Source organism: Esox lucius, chromosome 14 (genome assembly GCF_011004845.1).
Source record: "Esox lucius isolate fEsoLuc1 chromosome 14, fEsoLuc1.pri, whole genome shotgun sequence".
Taxonomy (NCBI): Eukaryota; Metazoa; Chordata; class Actinopteri; order Esociformes; family Esocidae; genus Esox; species Esox lucius.
Window position 1 is genome coordinate 1,977,574 of NC_047582.1, and position 17,993 is coordinate 1,995,566.

General features: G+C 40.7%; 1 protein-coding gene across 2 annotated transcripts in view; it reads right to left on the reverse strand.

Annotated features, from left to right (window-relative positions):
* arhgap24 (Rho GTPase activating protein 24) overlaps positions 1 to 17,993 on the reverse strand; it is a 233,485-nt gene that overhangs the window by 129,061 nt on the left and 86,431 nt on the right. The gene's annotated exons all lie outside the window — the stretch shown is intronic.

The window sequence follows — 17,993 nt, forward strand, 5'->3', positions numbered from 1 at the left end:
TTAAACTCTTGGCCTTCAGGTCATTCATAAAATGCAACCTCCGGTATCTCTGGGTTGAAAATGTATCTACCGAACCGACCGTTGTCCAATATCCATTCCTGTGCCAACATTTCCTGGTGTAGTTGAGGGATTCAGGTTAAACTCTGCATCAGTTTCTTCAGGGCTGGCATGTTGATTGCATCTCTGCTGTCCAGTTGTAATTTCTTACCAAATCGCTGAGCTGCGTTAAAGATGTTAGCTTTCAACGGTGTTTCACCCAAAACATTTATCCCTGCGCAATCCGCCATGTTTTGTATTGTGTAGGTAAGTTTACTCAGGCAAGACTGAATGACCATCACCGGTGTCTGCGTGGTTTAAATACACAGACCACGCCAATCATCCCATCAAACATGAAAGGTAAACAACCACTGGTTGTAGGACATCTGTTCTGTAAACCCTGGGGGGGTTTATAGAATTGCTGGACTATGTCACCCTTTTTGTTGAACACCAATCATCTTTCCGCTGACACAACACTTATTTACTGCCTGGGAATTTAACATTCCGGAACCCTAAGACCCATTTGTTAATCATCAAACATAACCCACCTGTTATAACACTAGCTGCTCATCAGTCGTTGTAAAATATCAAACATGGACACATCAATGTAAGCGTAAATCACAAAGTCACTGGACATGCATACATCACTCCAAAAGTCCCGCCCTAACACACGTCATACAGGAAGTCAATACGTCACACTGGAAGTCCCACCCTATAAACTGGATGTCCCAGTTTTATTAGCGACATAAAATGTTAACTAGTTTGTCATTAATTACCATTTCTGAAATTTCTGACATAGTTAAAAAATACAAACATTCCCAATTATCGTCTACCTTACTATTTTGTTCAATTGCATTATGTTTTATATAGTTATATTGTTTCTATTTATGTTGCAAATGACAGACTAGAGCGTTTTACCTACCATACTTGCCAGAAAAGACTGATCAACTTAACATTACATGATGTCTGGTCTGCCGCACATGTGGTATTTCACGATTTCCAACTTGTCTGTAAAGATTGTTTATCAAACAAAGTCAGTTTCAGGTGAGAAGATGAGTGTCTCACAGTCATTAAGGTAATCAAGATTTGAACTTCCATTCAGATTGGTGAATCGTCTTCTTCAACCATCTTTGATCGCAGAGACATTTGGTCCCAGAATTCATTGGAATGAAAACTAAAATGGCTGCGCAGGTAAACATTAATTAGCCAAACAAACTCAACATAACCTTCATAAAGGTGTTTTTCAATGATCGTATTTGTCCATTACTAAATATGCAAGAATCAGAAATCATAATTTTTCAACATCTTTAGTGAAATAGTGAATAATCACATAAATAAAGGCATTATTAACACACAAACTATTGTCTACTGGCTAGCATATGTTTTATTGATAAGACAAGTGGAGTGATTCTCAGGAAAATAACACTTCTTAGAAGGTTGCTCAATAAATATATATACTGCCCGAAATAGTTTCAAAATATTATTTTAACCAGTTGAAATCAGAATACTGCTCCATATCTAATAAGCAACATGGTGTTTATGGGCTGCTGTCGTGGCAATTTTTGTTGTCATAATATAGAATTCTGGAATTGTCAGTCCATACTGAAATAATATGCATTAAGAAATCATGCTGAGGGGCCTTCAGTGATATTTAAAATGTACATGTGCAAAGGTTTAAATCTTTCATTTGATGCTATAAAAGTAACGTTTGAAGCATTTTTCACAAATTCTGAATTGTTGAAAAACCATTATGCCCGACTTAATGGGTCCCAATTGCAAATATGTTCCTTATATACAGTGGGGAGAACAAGTATTTGATACACTGCCGATTTTGCAGGTTTTTCCACTTACAAAGCATGTAGTCAAATTTTTATCATAGGTACTCTTGTGAACTGCTGAAACCCTAATAATAATGAACCGGAACAAAGACAATAGGGTTTCACCAGTGAACTGCTGAAATCCTAATAATAATAATGAACCGGAAGAAAGACAATAGGGTTTCACCAGTGAACTGCTGAAACCCTAATAATAATGAACCGGAACAAAGACAATAGCGCTTCACCAGTGAACTGCTGAAACCCTAATAAAAATAATAATTATTAAAGCTGCGAGCAGCGTTTCAGTGGGTCAAGCGGGGCACAGGAAGCATCTCACTGCATGCTCTCACTAGAGAAATGTTTTGCTATTTAAAAATGCCCAATGCCGCTAGTAGTCAGGATGTCCAATCGAAAGAGAGGAAATCTAAACAAAACAAAAAGACCTTGAAACCAGAAAAGGAACCAGGCAATCCTAGTTCAGCCAATTAGGAGGGATGAATATTGCTGTCGCTGATAGGTTTCAATCCCTGGTTTTCTATGTGGCAGACTGTCTATAATCATTACACTATGTAAACAGCAGAATGCAACTTTTACCTCAGCCATTAAGTTTTTGCTGAAATAACGTGGACATAATAACATTTATTAACGGAACTAAAGAGTAGTTTTGCACAAAGACTATATAGCTAATAGCTATACATCCTACTTATAAAGAAAAAAATGACACCAATCACTTCATGGCTGATTTGTGTCTTTGGAAAACAATAACATTATATAAGGGTCACGTAAAAAAAATTTTCCTAAACATATGAGAACCAAGGTATTACAGAGGGGATATATTTTGTTGTGTGAAGGGTGAAAAGTACCAAGTGTATATTCATTTCTGAAATACAATATTAGGAACATCGCAAAGGGGAATGGAACTAGGGTCAGAATATTGAAGAACAGAGACATTCCCACTACACTACAGGGGCTACTGATTGCCCCTACAGCTCTCTACCCTCTCCAAATGTAAATTTTACCCCAGCCATACAATTTTGCTGAGATAAAGTTGGCAACAAAACGTTTGTAACGGAACTAAAGTGTTCTGTCGTACAAAGATTATTATAGATGGCTAGCTAGTAGCTATACATCCTACTTGAAATGAAATCAATGACTCCAATCACTCCATGGCTGGTTCCTTTCTTTGGAAAACAATAACAGCATAAAAGGGTCATGTAATACAATTATTCTCGCAAAAAAAAGAAAATCACAGTATTTCAGATATGCATTGTGGAAAGGCATTTATGATATATAGATTTTGGAATGTCTGAGAAGGGAATCGAACTGGGGTCATAATATTGAAGGACCGGGATTTTCCCACTACACCACAGGACCAACTGGCAGACTGAACTGTCTCATCGGGTTGGGATCTATAAAACCCGAAATAGCACACGCATATTTTTAAAATCCACCAGAAACATTTACAATAATATAACTTTTAAAGACAATGGTCCAGTCGTCCTTTACACCAATTGTCATCCAAATCCATTCAGCTGTTTCGGAGGAAATGTCGTTTAGTGTGTTTTTATCAACGTCAAAATCCTGAGAAACATCAGTTATATTTATAACGCCCCCAAGCAGGTATTTCTGTATGGGAGTTTTCATGTCCATTCCTAGCAGACACATTTATGAGTATGATTCGTTGCGTTTTGGGTTTAATGGACGTCTAAAGTCATAGACCCGCCCAGCTCAATTTAATTCGCTGATTTCATGCAAATCCGTTCTGCAGTCTCGGAGGAGATGTTGTTAACGAGTCTTTCACAGAAGTCAAAATGGAGGCCATATTGTTTGAGATATCAACTTTTCATATATACCTTTTAAAGACAATGGTCCAGTGGTCCTTTACACCAATTGTCAACCAAATCTGTTTAGTGGTTTCGGAGGAGATTTAAGTGTGTTTTTATTAACGGCAAAATTGTGAGAAACATCAGTGATGTTTATAGCGCCCCCAATAGGTATTTCTGTATGGGACTTTTTCTGTCCATTCTTGAGAGACACATGTACTAGTATAACCATATTGTTTGAGATATCAACTTTCCTTATATAACATTTAAAGATAATGGTTCAAAGGTCCTTCACACCAAACGGCATGCAAATCCGTTCAGCGGTCTCAGAGGAGATGTCGTTAATGTGTTTTTCACCAAATTCAAAATGAAGGAAAATCCAAGGGGCGAATTTGAAAGACCCCAAAGACATTTTTGGTCAGCATGAGAAGGGGTATATCTGGTTGCGTATCTCTACAACATTCGGTTCATGAGATCTTTTCGACTGAGTGCTACAGCGCCACCATGAGGAGTATGGGTACCATATGGGTCTACAATCAGGCAAAGTTTGGAGCATTTGAACCAGAGGGGACCGAGCTATGGACCTCTGAAAATGGCCCTGGAGAATAATAATAATAATAATAATAATAAAAAAACTTACAAACAGCAATGTTGCTTGGCCCCCTAATAATGAACCGGAACAAACACAATAGGGTTACACCAGTGAACTGCTGAAACCCTAACAATAATAATAATTATGAACTGGAAAAAACACAATAGAGTTACACCAGTGAACTGCTGAAACCCTAATAATGAACCAGAACAAACACAATAGGGTTTCACCAGTGAACTGCTGAAACCCTAATAATAATAATGAACCGGAACTAACACAATAGGGCTACAACAGTGAACTGGTGAAACCCTAATAATGAACCGGAACAAACACAATAGGGTTTCACCAGTGAACTGCTGAAACCCTAATAATAATAATAATAATGAACCGAAACTAACACAATAGGGCTACAACAGTGAACTGGTGAAACCCTAATAATGAACCGGAACAAACACAATAGGGTTTCACCATGGATCTGCTGAAGCCCTAATAATAATAATAATATGTGAAACTCAGAAGATCATTCTTATTAGCATACTGTTTACTTTTTGTTTCATCTGATATTTGTCTAGTTAAAAACTGTACTGCCTTGTAGTAAAAGTGGGTGACAAGGGTGGAAATGTTCAGTAATGATATTTATTGTCAGATTTCTAGCCAAAGAGTTATGCAGAGGCCTTGATGGACGGAAGGTGGAATCTGAGGACCCTTACTGTGGACACTACTATGTGTTTCAGTTTACCTCTGCAGTGGGCATACACAGACCCAATCCAGCTGGCATCCCAATAACACAGCTGGCACAAACAATGATCCACAACTGGAAGAGCAAAAAGTCTAACTTAAATAGGGTCCCCAATTAGAGTTAACACGGGTGCCTAGAGACACCTGTGCAGTCTGGATCTTACTGTGGTCCCCAGGCGCATAAGTAGTTAGTGTAGGGTATATTGTGTCAGAATGGTGATTTATGGCCCTAGGGGGCGGGACTTCCATATTGATGTGACAGGTGGGCGGGACATCCGGTTTGCATGGGTGGGACTTCCGTTATGACGTATGTTAAGGTGGGACTTCCGGTATGACGTATGTTAGGGTGGGACTTCCGGTATGACGTATGTTAGGGTGGGACTTCCGGTATGACGTATGTTAGGGTGGGACTTCAGGAGTGACGTATGCATGTCCGGTGACTTTGTGATTTATGATTACATTGATGTGTCAGTGTTTGATGTTTTACAACGTCTGATTAGCAAACCAGACTAGTGTTATAACAGGTGGGGTATGTTTGATGATTAACAAATGGGGCTTAGGGTTCCGGAATGTTAAATTCCCAGGCAGTAAATAAGTGTTGTGTCAGCGGTAAGTTGTTTGGTGTACAGCAAATGGTGTTCGTCAAATATAAAACCCTGGTGTTTTATCTTCTGACAAGTGTTGCAACAGCTGGCATACAAATGGTGTTTGCTAACCTTTCATGTTATATGGGTTGACTGGCGTGGTATGTGTATTTAAACCACGCTGACATCGGGGTTGGTCATTCAGTCTTGCCTGAGCGAACTTACCTACACATTACAAAACATGGAGGATTGTGCTGCTATCAATGTTTTGGGTGAAACACCGGTGAAAGCTAACAGCTTAAACGCAGCTCAGCGATTTGGTAAGAAATTGCTAATGGACCGCAGAGATGCAATCAACATGCCAGCCCCGAAGAAACCGATGCAGAGTTTAACCCGAATCCATCAATTACACCCGGATATGGTGGCACAGGAGTGGAAATTGGACGATGGTCGGATCGGGGGATACATCTTCAACCCAGAGCAACCAGAGGTTGCATTTTATGAATTACCCGAAGGCCAAGTGTTTAAGGCTGGTGTGACTGATCAAATGGTTTTTAATGCCAGTTTATGGGCCACCTTTCGAAAAGTGTTTTATTTGGGGCCAAAACAAGGCCCACATAATACAGTAGATGTACTGTTTAAAGTTGTCGAGGGGCTGAAAGAGTATGACTCTGTCAGATTGGAGTTATTTCCGTAAAATATCAGCGGGTTAGTTTGTGACTGCGGACTGATCGACCGACCTAAGACCCCCGAAGCCCCGCCTTAAGCCAACACCTTCATCAGCACAGCATAAAAACCGACAGACCGCCGGTGACATTCAAGCAGTCGGAAGATTTTACGAAACATGTCTCAAGATTACAACCAAGCGGTGATTGAAGACCCCAAGGCTGAGGACTGGCTGTGTGACGCCTGGGATGACAACGCTGAAGCCTTCTACGGAACCCCTGACCCAGACAGCTCGATTCCACCGGCATACCCCGCAAGAAACTACCATTGGATTGACAGGGTTGGTGATCAACTAGGTCCTCTTAACCTGTCATACCTTTCAAATGCTAACAAGAGTTATCACAAAATGGACAAACCAAAAATTTTAAAGATCATCAAAGCAACAATGGGTATGATTCTGGAAAACGTTGTTGGGGCTATTCTACACAAAGCATGCATCGGATGCGAAGTGGACCACCCGAGCCAGACAAGACATTCATGTCTCGAACCGCCTGAGTATTTTTTTGAGACCCATTATGATGACATTGTGGCGACAGTTTTAACACCGCGACTGAAACATGTGTTGGTCAAGGCTTTGAACGCATCTGGTTTTCACACACCGATGACTGATGTTCACGAGGCCGCTGAGAACTTTCTGCACGAGCTCAAGTTGGAGCCGAACATCACACAGAGACTGAGTGAGAACAGGGATGAATACATGGACAAATTTAATGAGGATGTTGTCTGCGACGCAGCGGGGTCATGGTGTGATGAAAGCAAAGAGTCTGTTGTCTAAGGCCAGGGTTGCTTCAGTTCTCATGTTAACATGTATATAAACAAAGACTATGAGAAATCTGAATGTTTGTGTAACTTTTCTGAATATATTGGTTGTGTAATTTCGAAAACTCAAATAAAACATTGTTAAACATGTATTAATTCTCATTATTGCTCGAACACTCTACGATGTCTGAACAGGTTATGAAAAGTATTTACTATGACCCGGCAAACCCTGGTGCTTATGTGGGTAGAGAGGGTTTGAAAAGAGCATACTTGGAAAAAACCGGGGAGATCCTCAAAAATGGTGAGGCCGATGACTGGCTGCTCGCCCAGGATGCATACACGCTACACAGGCCTGTAGCTATACATTTTAAAAGAAATAGAGTTATTGTTCATGATATAAATTCACAATTTCAGCTGGATTTGGTTGACATGAGTGCTTACAGCGTGGAAAACAATAACATGAAATTTATGTTAACATGCATAGATGTATTAAGCAAATACGCATGGATTCGCGTGCTGAGAAATAAAAGCGCTATAGAGGTAAAGCGAGCATTTGAAGACATATTAAAAGAAGGAAGAACACCACAAAAAGTCCAAACGGACAAGGGGAAGGAGTTTTTTAATTCACATTTTGAAATGTTGATGAAGAAGTACAACATAAAACATTTTGCTACAGGAAATGATGTCAAAGCGAGTATCGTTGAGAGGTTTAATAAAACAATTAAATCACGAATGTGGAGGTATCTGACAGCAGCCAACACCCACCGCTATGTTGAGGTTATTCAAGATTTAGTTCGTGGGTACAACCATAGCTACCATCGGTCTATTAAGATGAAGCCTGCTGACGTTTGTGAAGAAAATGTTAGATTAGTTCTCAAGAACCTGTATGGCACAACATTAACGAGAAATGGTAATCAAAGCTACAAGTTCCAGGTTGGGGATACAGTGAGACTCTCAAAGCTGAGAGGTGCGTTTACAAAAGGCTATGAAAAAGGGTACACAGATGAATATTTTACAATAACAGAATGCATTCCTCGGGTACCTCCTGTATATAGAATAAAAGATTACGATGGTGATGTGATAGTTGGGACCTTTTATGAACAGGAATTGCTGAAAATAATCGTGGCCAAGGATAAAACTTTTAAAGTGGAAGCAGTTTTGAATGAGAAAGTACAGAAAGGGAGGAAAATGTGTCTTGTGAAGTGGCTAGGTTGGCCTGAGAAATTCAACAGCTGGATACCATCGGAACAAGTGGTTGACCTAGAAACTGGATAAAACTCCAGGATTTACAGGATCACGTCATTTACATTGACTGCGATCAGCATGGGTGACGGTGGCTTCTACATAACGCTGCCCAGTAACTCATCGAGACATGTCTATCCAAGCAACACAAGTTCGTGCTATACCACTAAATTTGCCAAAGGTATAGATTTGAAAGGCGATTGGGAAGTATCTTTGATAGAGTTCCAATACCCGCATACGTGGAATACTTTTACACGGGGCGAAAACGCATTTGAACTACTTGACTTGAAAAACGACAAAACTTGGAAATATGAACTCGACACCGGTTATTACAGCAGCATATTAAAACTAGTGATAGAGCTCAACAGTCATATAAAAACACATGGTTTATCGGTGGGGTACGATGAATTTAAAAATAGAGTGTTTCTAAAAGGTGAGACCCAGTTTAGTTTGAAATTTAGTGCAAAACTGGAACAGATATTGGGGTTAAAACCAGGCGAGCGGTGGTCTGCCACATGGTACGGAACATACCCCACAGATATTCTGGCGGGGTTTAACACCCTATACATCTACACAGATATAATTGATTATCAATGTGTTGGTGACAGTCATGTCCCACTGTCTGCGAACTGTACATATACAGGGAGAAAGAATGAAGTTGTTCACACGTGACGTACGACAAGCCACACTACGTACCTCTTAGTAAGAGACAATTTGATGAGATCTGTATTGAAGTAAAATCTGATCAAAACCAGCTGGTTTCATTTGTAGTGGGGAAGGTGATTGCCAAAATTACACTTCAGACCCGTCAAACAATCTTTTAGAGTTTAAGATGCAGCCGCAGAAGCTCTATGATGATCCTCAAAGGTATGTTGAATACTACACAACACAGGCCGGTAACGGTTTACCAGGTATCATGGTAGCCTCAGCAATGTATGGGGCCGGTCTAGGGGGCCTTTTCCGAGGGCTTTTCCGGATGGCAATACCTTTGTTGAAGCGCGGGTTCTCCATAGCAAAACCACATCTGAAGAGTGCGGCTAGGAATATAGTCGGCGATGTTGTCAACAGTGTTATGTCACGACAAACAAACAGCAGGATGGTTCTGGATTAATGGTTATGTCTCGAGGTGTTAGAAAGAGACCACCTGGTAGGCGAGCCTACCCAAGCGTAAAAACGCAGAATGAGACAAAAACAAGAGCCAAGGTTAAAAGAGGACATACACCCCGGAGGACGCTCAAAGGGAACACAACAAATCGGATTAAGAATATATTTTAGAGAGATGGCACTCCTACACCGTATGTCTGGCGAATGTATGGAAGACAGAGTTGGATTTATTCACAGTTCCATTCACACAGACATCTATCGAGAAAAATACATACGTTGAAATACCGACCCTATCAGCAAGATCTGACGCAGCCCCTCTGGAGTTCTTTATTGCCGGGAATTGGCGAAGACTACGTGATCTAAACAATACTTTGCTATACCTACGTGTAAAAGTCACTAACCGGACGGAACCAATATTGATGCGGAGCCCGTGTTGGGTTTATCAACTATCGATAGCCACCCTATTTTCACAAGTGGTGTCTCCTTGGGTGATCGTTTAATTAGCCAGAGTAGCAACACATACCCCTACAGAGCCGTTATAGAGAGCATTCTGAATTATGGATGTGATACATTAAAGACACAGTTTTCAGCTGGGTTGTTTTACAAGGATGCCGCAGGTCACATGGATATGTTACGGACCCTGCAGGCGAGAACGATGGACTTACGAAAAGGGCAGCCTATTCGGTGGATAGCACAACATTTGAAATGATCGGCCCTGTTCATAGCGATATCTTCTTTCAAGAGAAACTTATGTTAAACGGCGTTGACATAAAGGTTAGGATGGTGCGCGGTAAAGATGAGTTCTGCCTTATGGGGGTCGGGGATGTGCGTTATCGTTTGCATATACTATCCGCATCACTATTTGTCAAGAAAGTGTCTGTTTCGCCAGCCGTGAAACTTGGACACGCTCAAGCGCTACTCTCAACCAATGCCAAGTACCCAATTGAAAGAGTGTGTATGAAGACATTTAGTTTACCGGCTGGGGGTCGTGTTTGTAACCAGGAAACCTATTTTTAGGACCTCTGCCAAAATGTATTGTAATCGGATTGGTGGACAATGACAGTTTTACCGGAAGTTACACAAAGAATCCATTTAATTTCAAACATTATAATTGGAGTTTATGGCTATGTATGTGGATGGTCAGCAATTCCTAGCAAACCATTCCAACCAAATTACACAACAGGGTCAGCAGTGCGTGAATTTACCAATTGGCCTTAGCTTCAGGAAAACACCTAAAGGACCAAGCCTTGGCTATTGACAGGTCGGACTTCTTACACGGCTATGCCCTTTATGCATTCAACTGCGCACCAGACGAGGAATGTGGTCAGCACATATCCTTGATCAAGTCAGGGAATGTACGACTTGAGATGAGGTTCAGACAACCACTACCCCACACAATTAATTTAGTTGTTTATTCAATCTTTGACTCCATTATCGAAGTGTCAAACCGGCGACAAGTCATGGTTGACTACTATTAGGAGAACTGTGTGGAAATGAATACCACAGAGTTGACCAGTGTGGTGAACCAATTTTCATCTAGGACCCATTTCTATGGTGTGCTGGCAAGTGACCAACTACCTAGGGTGCCTGTCCGAGATGTTGCATCAATGATGATTGTTAATACACACCCAAGCAATCAACCTGGGGAGCACTGGCTGGCTATTTACATAACGGATGATGGCATTGGAAGGTTTTATGACAGTTTTGGAAACCCCCCGGATTATACATATTTTCCCAAGTCAATCAAGGCCTTTCTGAAAACCTGTGAGAATGTGGAATACAGTTCAAAACAAGTACAGGACCTGATTTCAACCACGTGTGGACAGCATTGTTTGTTCTTTCTCTTTCTAATGACAAAAGGTCTGAGTTATAATGATTTTATGTCTTTTTATGCTGATGATTTACGAGAAAATGATGCCCTAGTCTCAAAGTTTGTAGCTAAGATGTACCAGAGTAAGCGTGATAAGCAAATGTTTAATTGCATACAACATGCTCAATCTTGTGAAACGTTTAATTTGTGCCATGGTTGTTGAAGAAATAGAAAAGCCAATCATGTGTATGTCAAATTTATTATTAAAAAATAAAAACATTTGTAAAACCACATCAATGTTTACATATTATTTTTCATACAACATTTATTCAAGATAAAACAAACATACAATGTATCACAAATAAAATAAAAACATTAAAATGGAAGCCATTTTGCGGGGTCCGTGGTATGAGGTTCAAAGAAAGCTTTGGTTGTTTGAAAACCAGTTGCTGGTGGTGTGGCTAAATCATCCATTGTGTCACCAGACTTTTGTTTATACAAATTGATTTTACGTCTTACATGCGCATTTGGAATAGTTGTAAAAGGCATGTTGAGACATGCCATGGCCTCTAAAAACACACCCCACCCCAACGGTCTTCTATCGTCAGCAATTTTATTGGTAGCTGTCACGCTTTTAACAAGATCCAATAGGTGCGAGCCCTTGATTATCTCTCCTTTGAAAACAAATTCACCATTTGAATTCCATGAAGTCAAATCTTTAGACCTGTGCATTCTATTAAGAATATATTCAACATTCTTTCTACGCTTCACAGGCACATTATCCAAAATTTCATCAACAAGGTCAACATTTCGGTCAACAGTTTGCTTATTCTCAGTCACGTTTACTACAGCAGACCCGGTCTCAGACCCGGGTAGACTTAAAGTCAGGGTGTTTGTATCAAGCTCACCTGGCGCACAACAGTCAAAAATCTTTGTAAAATGGCAGAGTATCTTTTAGCTTTCTCATGTAAATCCATATCAGGCTCAACAGTATATTGCGAATCGATGAGTCCAATCATTCTCAACAGATTGTCTTACATCGGTGCTAGTCGTTTTGGATTCCCGCAGTTTTTTCCAACTGATGTTGTGGCCACAGAAACATTTTCTGAGCATGCTCCATGTTGTTTAACCCTGTCTCGATGCAATTAGACTGGTTAAGAATGGAACTGCAACGCTTAGTAACGGCAGTAGAAAACCTCCAGATTGGTTGATGGTTTTTCTTTTCCGTGCAACTGAAGTGTTCTTTCTAGACATGTATATAATTTTGGCTTTTTGTCTCTTTACTTTTCGGAGCTGCGACTCGGTTAAGGGTATATTACCGCGCCTTAGATTAAGCGCTATTTCACAGAGTGATAGAATGAGGTCGGTGGATGCTGATTCTAAAATAACTTTTCGTTGACTTGCCGGGGCCTTAAATATCATTTTCAAAAGTGGTAAATTTCTACGAATGCGTTTAGACATGATCAAACTTTCTTAGGAACGTACACGACAGGCCAATCCCCTGAAAATAACCCTGTTCTCAGACGGTAGTCTTCTGGTGTTGTAGCTTTAAAGTCAATAAGTAAATAACCAAAAGGCGGATGTGTTGCATCTTTAAAACTCTCCATGAAGAATCGAGAAAGACCGGGGTATATCTGTCTGCCTAAAATACTAATCTGCTGATTGTCGCGGGGGTTTTTAAACAAGATGAGGTAGTTTGTGTTCAAGTTAATAGTTCTACTAGATTTGCCTTTAACAAACATGTTTTGGACGAGGTAAATTGCACTCAGGTTACGGTGGTGTGAATATTGTGTGAAAACTCGCTCCATCTCCAAACTCTCTGATGCACTTTTCATTAAATCGTCAATAATTAAAAGGTTGTTTTTCTGAATCGGTAGCAGATTGTCATCACACAGCGATGTTGGTAGACCTTCTATAAAAGTAATCTCCCTTACTTTCAACAGTTCGTCATACAGCGGTTGCCAACATGAATAAACCCAGACAATATTTTGAATTTCTTTGGAGAATACAACCTCTGCATTATCCAACAACATCTTCACAAAATATGTTTTACCAGAGTTACTGGGGCCACTAATGACACAGCTGAATGGGTGTTGTAGTCGCGGGTCAAAACCGCTATCCATCCTAGACTGTGGTTTAGTACCCATAAGGCCTTGTGCTGTAATCAGGGAGCAGTACACGCTTGTTGTACACAACTCTGAAACGCTTAGACACTACACGGTTTTTCAACGTGAATGTTCTTTTATCTCTAGCAATTGTGTCTGCATTAGCAAGGACATGATCATCATCACCGCCCTCACCCCGTACAAAGTTGTCAACAAATTGAGCTATGCTGTCACCATCCGGTAACTCATCGGTCAAGTCACCCAAGAACGGGCCCAGTGGGGGGACCCAATCCCCATGGCGTGTGACAAAGATCACGGAATCAGTGTCTGTGTAGAGTACACGTCTATCCAACTTTTCCAAGAGTGAGTACAACTCGAGTCTAGCATAAGCTGTTGTGAACGCGGCAATAAATATGTTGCCGTTACGTGGTTTGATTGGTGTCTGTTTTGTGTAACGCCACTGTACCATCGCAACAGTGTCTGAGATGAACGAGAAATAACCAACATCTATTTCACTGGAAAAAAGGTAGTGGCTAAACTCCTCCGGATCTGTAATTAACATTGTGTTCATAAGGTTAGTCCGCTCACCCATCTTACCCCAAAGACTATTCATTGCCAATTTAGCTAAAGATCGCCTAGCACTGTTTACAACAATGTTTTCCTTGTCAAGCTGCACACCCTCCTTTTCATGATATTCACGGATATACCGGTCTTTAGCCTCATTGTCAACCACAGATGGTGGGAAGCCACTAGCTTCCTGCTTGTGCTTCAGGAATGTTCTCATGTAATCTGCAAAAAGATCATCTGATGTCCTGGTGAAATCCCAGACTTCAAATATTTCCACAATGCGATAACCTTTCTCAACAGCTTTAACCAGCTCAATAGAAACCCAGGTACCGGTTAAAGATCTTTCTGAATCAGTGTGTGAACAATCAGTTACCTGGTTTTCAGACTCTGCACATAATCTACACAATGGAAAGAACAGCTTACCGCCAACCCTGTGTGGTAAAACGGGGTGATAAAGGCCTTTCGGTGGACACACTGTAGCCTTAACAATACCAAAGTAAGTGTCTAGGGGTTTGAAATCTCGAAAGATTATGTCTGGATGCCCTATCGGATAAGTCTTTGTCTTGTTGCAGAATGGGTAAAGACTACAGACATCGTTATACTGAATAGTCTCCCCTTCTCGAGCCGTAAACTTCAGATGAATCGCATTAGTACGACCACCAAAAAGAGCATCCCGAGGGTCAAGGCGCTCTGGAGAACCAAAGGTCTTCAAGAAAGCTTTGACATCTGCGGATGTGTTTTTAAGCCGGTTCCACTCACACTCCCATATGTATTGAACATGTACGTTGTGTTGTTCTTTCAAAGCCTCTAGCTTTGTCAACCATTGCTGGTGCATCAACCCATACTGAATCTTTGTCATTGGATTGATGCTGGTTGAACAATGACACTTTGGGTGACCGTGCCAGAAACAACCTAGAAATTCATAGACCGTGCTAAAACCATCACGTTCAGCATAACCATCAACGTAGTAGGGACCGATTTTCACTTCACCCCTGTTCAGGGCGTGCTGTATTGATATATTCTTATCGGAGGCCACATATTCAAGCCACTGTATTGAGCTGTTTGAGAATGTCTTCTGACAACGGTTGTAGTTGTCTGAGGGGACCAATGCAATGGTGTCCTTGGTGAGGAATCTGTTGCAAAAGACTTTCATGCAAGCCGAAGCAATCGTAATTGACCGGAATGGGTCAACACCACCACACTCCAGGAACTCTAGTCTGTAGCGCATACAACCCTCTCTCAAGATGACCACATCATTCACGCAGTAAGCCTTTATTTCATCCTGCATGACAAAGGGGTTTGCGGAAACAAGTGCATACCATTGCAAAAACTCATCTTTTTCTTTAGCCATCATGGTATTCACGCCATAGTAATGCGGTTCCGGATGGGGGCCAACATAGTTCTCATTCTCCTTGATGTTAAATTTGTAAGGAAAGTAGCCTTTTTTCGAATCCTTAAAACCCATAGCACGTGGCAAGGCTGACAGCTTCATAGGTAGAAAGCAATGACTATCAATGTATCTCTGATTGAATGTGCTGTCTGTAAAAATCATGAGCTTGCTACCATTAGCAATAAGTGTTGTGCCAATACCATTGTTAGCAAGGTACTGCATCAAGATGTAACCATCGAAACCTTTAGAGTTGTGTGCTATAAATGTGTAGTCATTATATTTCGGTTGCCTAAACTTTTGAAAAAAGCAGTGACACAACCTTCTCCGGCTGAACACCACATCTTGTTATCAAAGCTTATTGCACACACAAAATTTGCAGTGTGTACACCATTCACCGATTGGCAATAGTCTCAAAATCATAAAATATGTAGCGCTCACTGGGGTCCTCGGGCTTGGAGGGTTTATAAAACACTGATGATTCATTTCAAAAGCCAGATCCACATTACAATTGGGGCACATGTTAGCAATGCACCGGTGTGCTTTATAGTTGGTAATACTGACATTGTAATAGCGACCACAATCGACACAGTATTTCTTCTGGTCACACCTGCTAACCCAACGATCCACACTTTTGTGGTGCTTCAAACGTTTATGCTGGCTATAACAAAAATCTGAATAACATATCCTTTTACAGTCAGGGCACTGCTTTGTGTTACGGGGTTGGGTATGACAATCTTCATGAAGACAGACACTACAGCTATGTTTACAACCATGATCACCACGTGTGTTGAAACCGGTATAGCACCAGTCACAAACATAAGACACACCCAGAAAACCCTTCAGATTCATGATACCGTAGAAATGGTTATCGTGTAAGTACATAAAGACAGTTCTAGGGTGGGTTTCCTTGCTGTTTTGAAACTTGGTAAAGTAACCATCCCGTGTTCGGTGAAAGACAACAATTTTACACCCTGTAATTTCTTCAAACCGAACAATATCTGTGAATGACACACATTCATCTAACGCTAAACCAGCCCCCTTATGTAGCTCACGACCACTAACCAGGGCCTCGGGATATGTGTACTGGGGGTTCAACATACCCATCAAACAAACAGAAAAACACGTAGAATCATTATTCACAGCCACATATAAATGTCTTCTTTTTTTATTGATAATCTGATCTATCAACACTGTTTGAGCTTTACGTCGTGGGGCACCACCCTCACGGTTTTTGACAATTTGTACCACCAGTTCTAGTGATTCATCAATCATAAGCTCCGTATTACTCTGCATAACACTTTCAAGTAAATTACCAAACGTGCGTTCATTATATTCATCCGCTCTCATGGTCACATGTACGGGGTCTATCAGAGATTCACCAATCAACTCAATCTGTAGACGATCACCGGGCCCTTGTACAAAGTCTGAGGCTCTAACAATCAAAGTATCCAAGCCTGCTATAATACTTGTGTAGAAAGTGCCAAAATCACCAACTTCACCAGTATTTTGTAAATTTATCAACTGTCGTAATTCAACATTGTCAAACGCATTACGCTGTATAACTCTAACATCGCCATCACTGCACTGAGTTTGCATCAGAGAGCTCGAAGAAGTGTCAACTAGATCGTGTGAAAAATGGGGGCTACTAAGCTCGGTTAACAAGCCTTGTATCTGAGGATTATTGTGCGCATCGCTGTGTAACAAAGTAGCGGTTGGTTCATTTGTATTTTGGGGTATGGTCGATTGATTATTTGTAGAGGTTGTTGGCTGTTCCGTGTCTGGACTGTCGTTAGCATTATCTTTCGCCATTTCTCTGGTTTAACGTGTAAATAACAATCCACTTTTCAGATTTAAATATTCTAACTCAAACACACATTTACATACAGCGCAGTTTTGAAGAGTTGGCTGTATTACCTTCAGCTTTCAAGCCTGAAAGAAAACAAAAATCCCCTCACGCTGTGCAGCCACAAGGAAGGGTATCCGTAACTGACCCCATTGTGGTAATGTACTTTGTATCATCACCCGGCTGTCCTCAATCTGTTGGAATATAGAATGTTGTACCAAGGGTCAGTATGCATAGTCATAATTGTAAATAACACTTTAGAACAAGACTAAAAATGTCTGTAAATAATTAAACTTACACAAAGTATCTGCTCAGGTTGTGTAAGATCACAGTCTGGCCACCCAGTCCAACTGACGCAGATGCCGGTCACTTGAACTAAATACAAATAGGATTAACAAGCGTATACAGGTAATTAAAGCTGATTAACAATAATGTCAAAAGTCTACTTACCAAGATTTGGAGGTCCAAAAATGTGTTTACCAAATACGGTCGGTGTTCAAATCCGCTCAACCTAAACCGGAGATTTAAACAGGCAACATGAAAGACAGCTAAAAATGAATGGATTGCGCAATCGTAAAATTGATTTACAAATTCTTAAAAAGTTGCATCACAATTCAAATAAATGACTTCAAATAAAATAACTTGTACTTACAACAGCAACGATATACACCCCGCTTGAACCACCAGCTGTCTTTTGCGGATGCTGCGGGGTTTAATTACTGTCTTCACATCGCAGCCGGGGCTCCTCCAGCAAGTCACGCCTCTTAACTTTGTCATTGGTTACATGTCATCGTTCTTCACGTTAGATTCAAATTGTGTTAGAACTATACATGCTGCAATGATACAAATTCAGGATA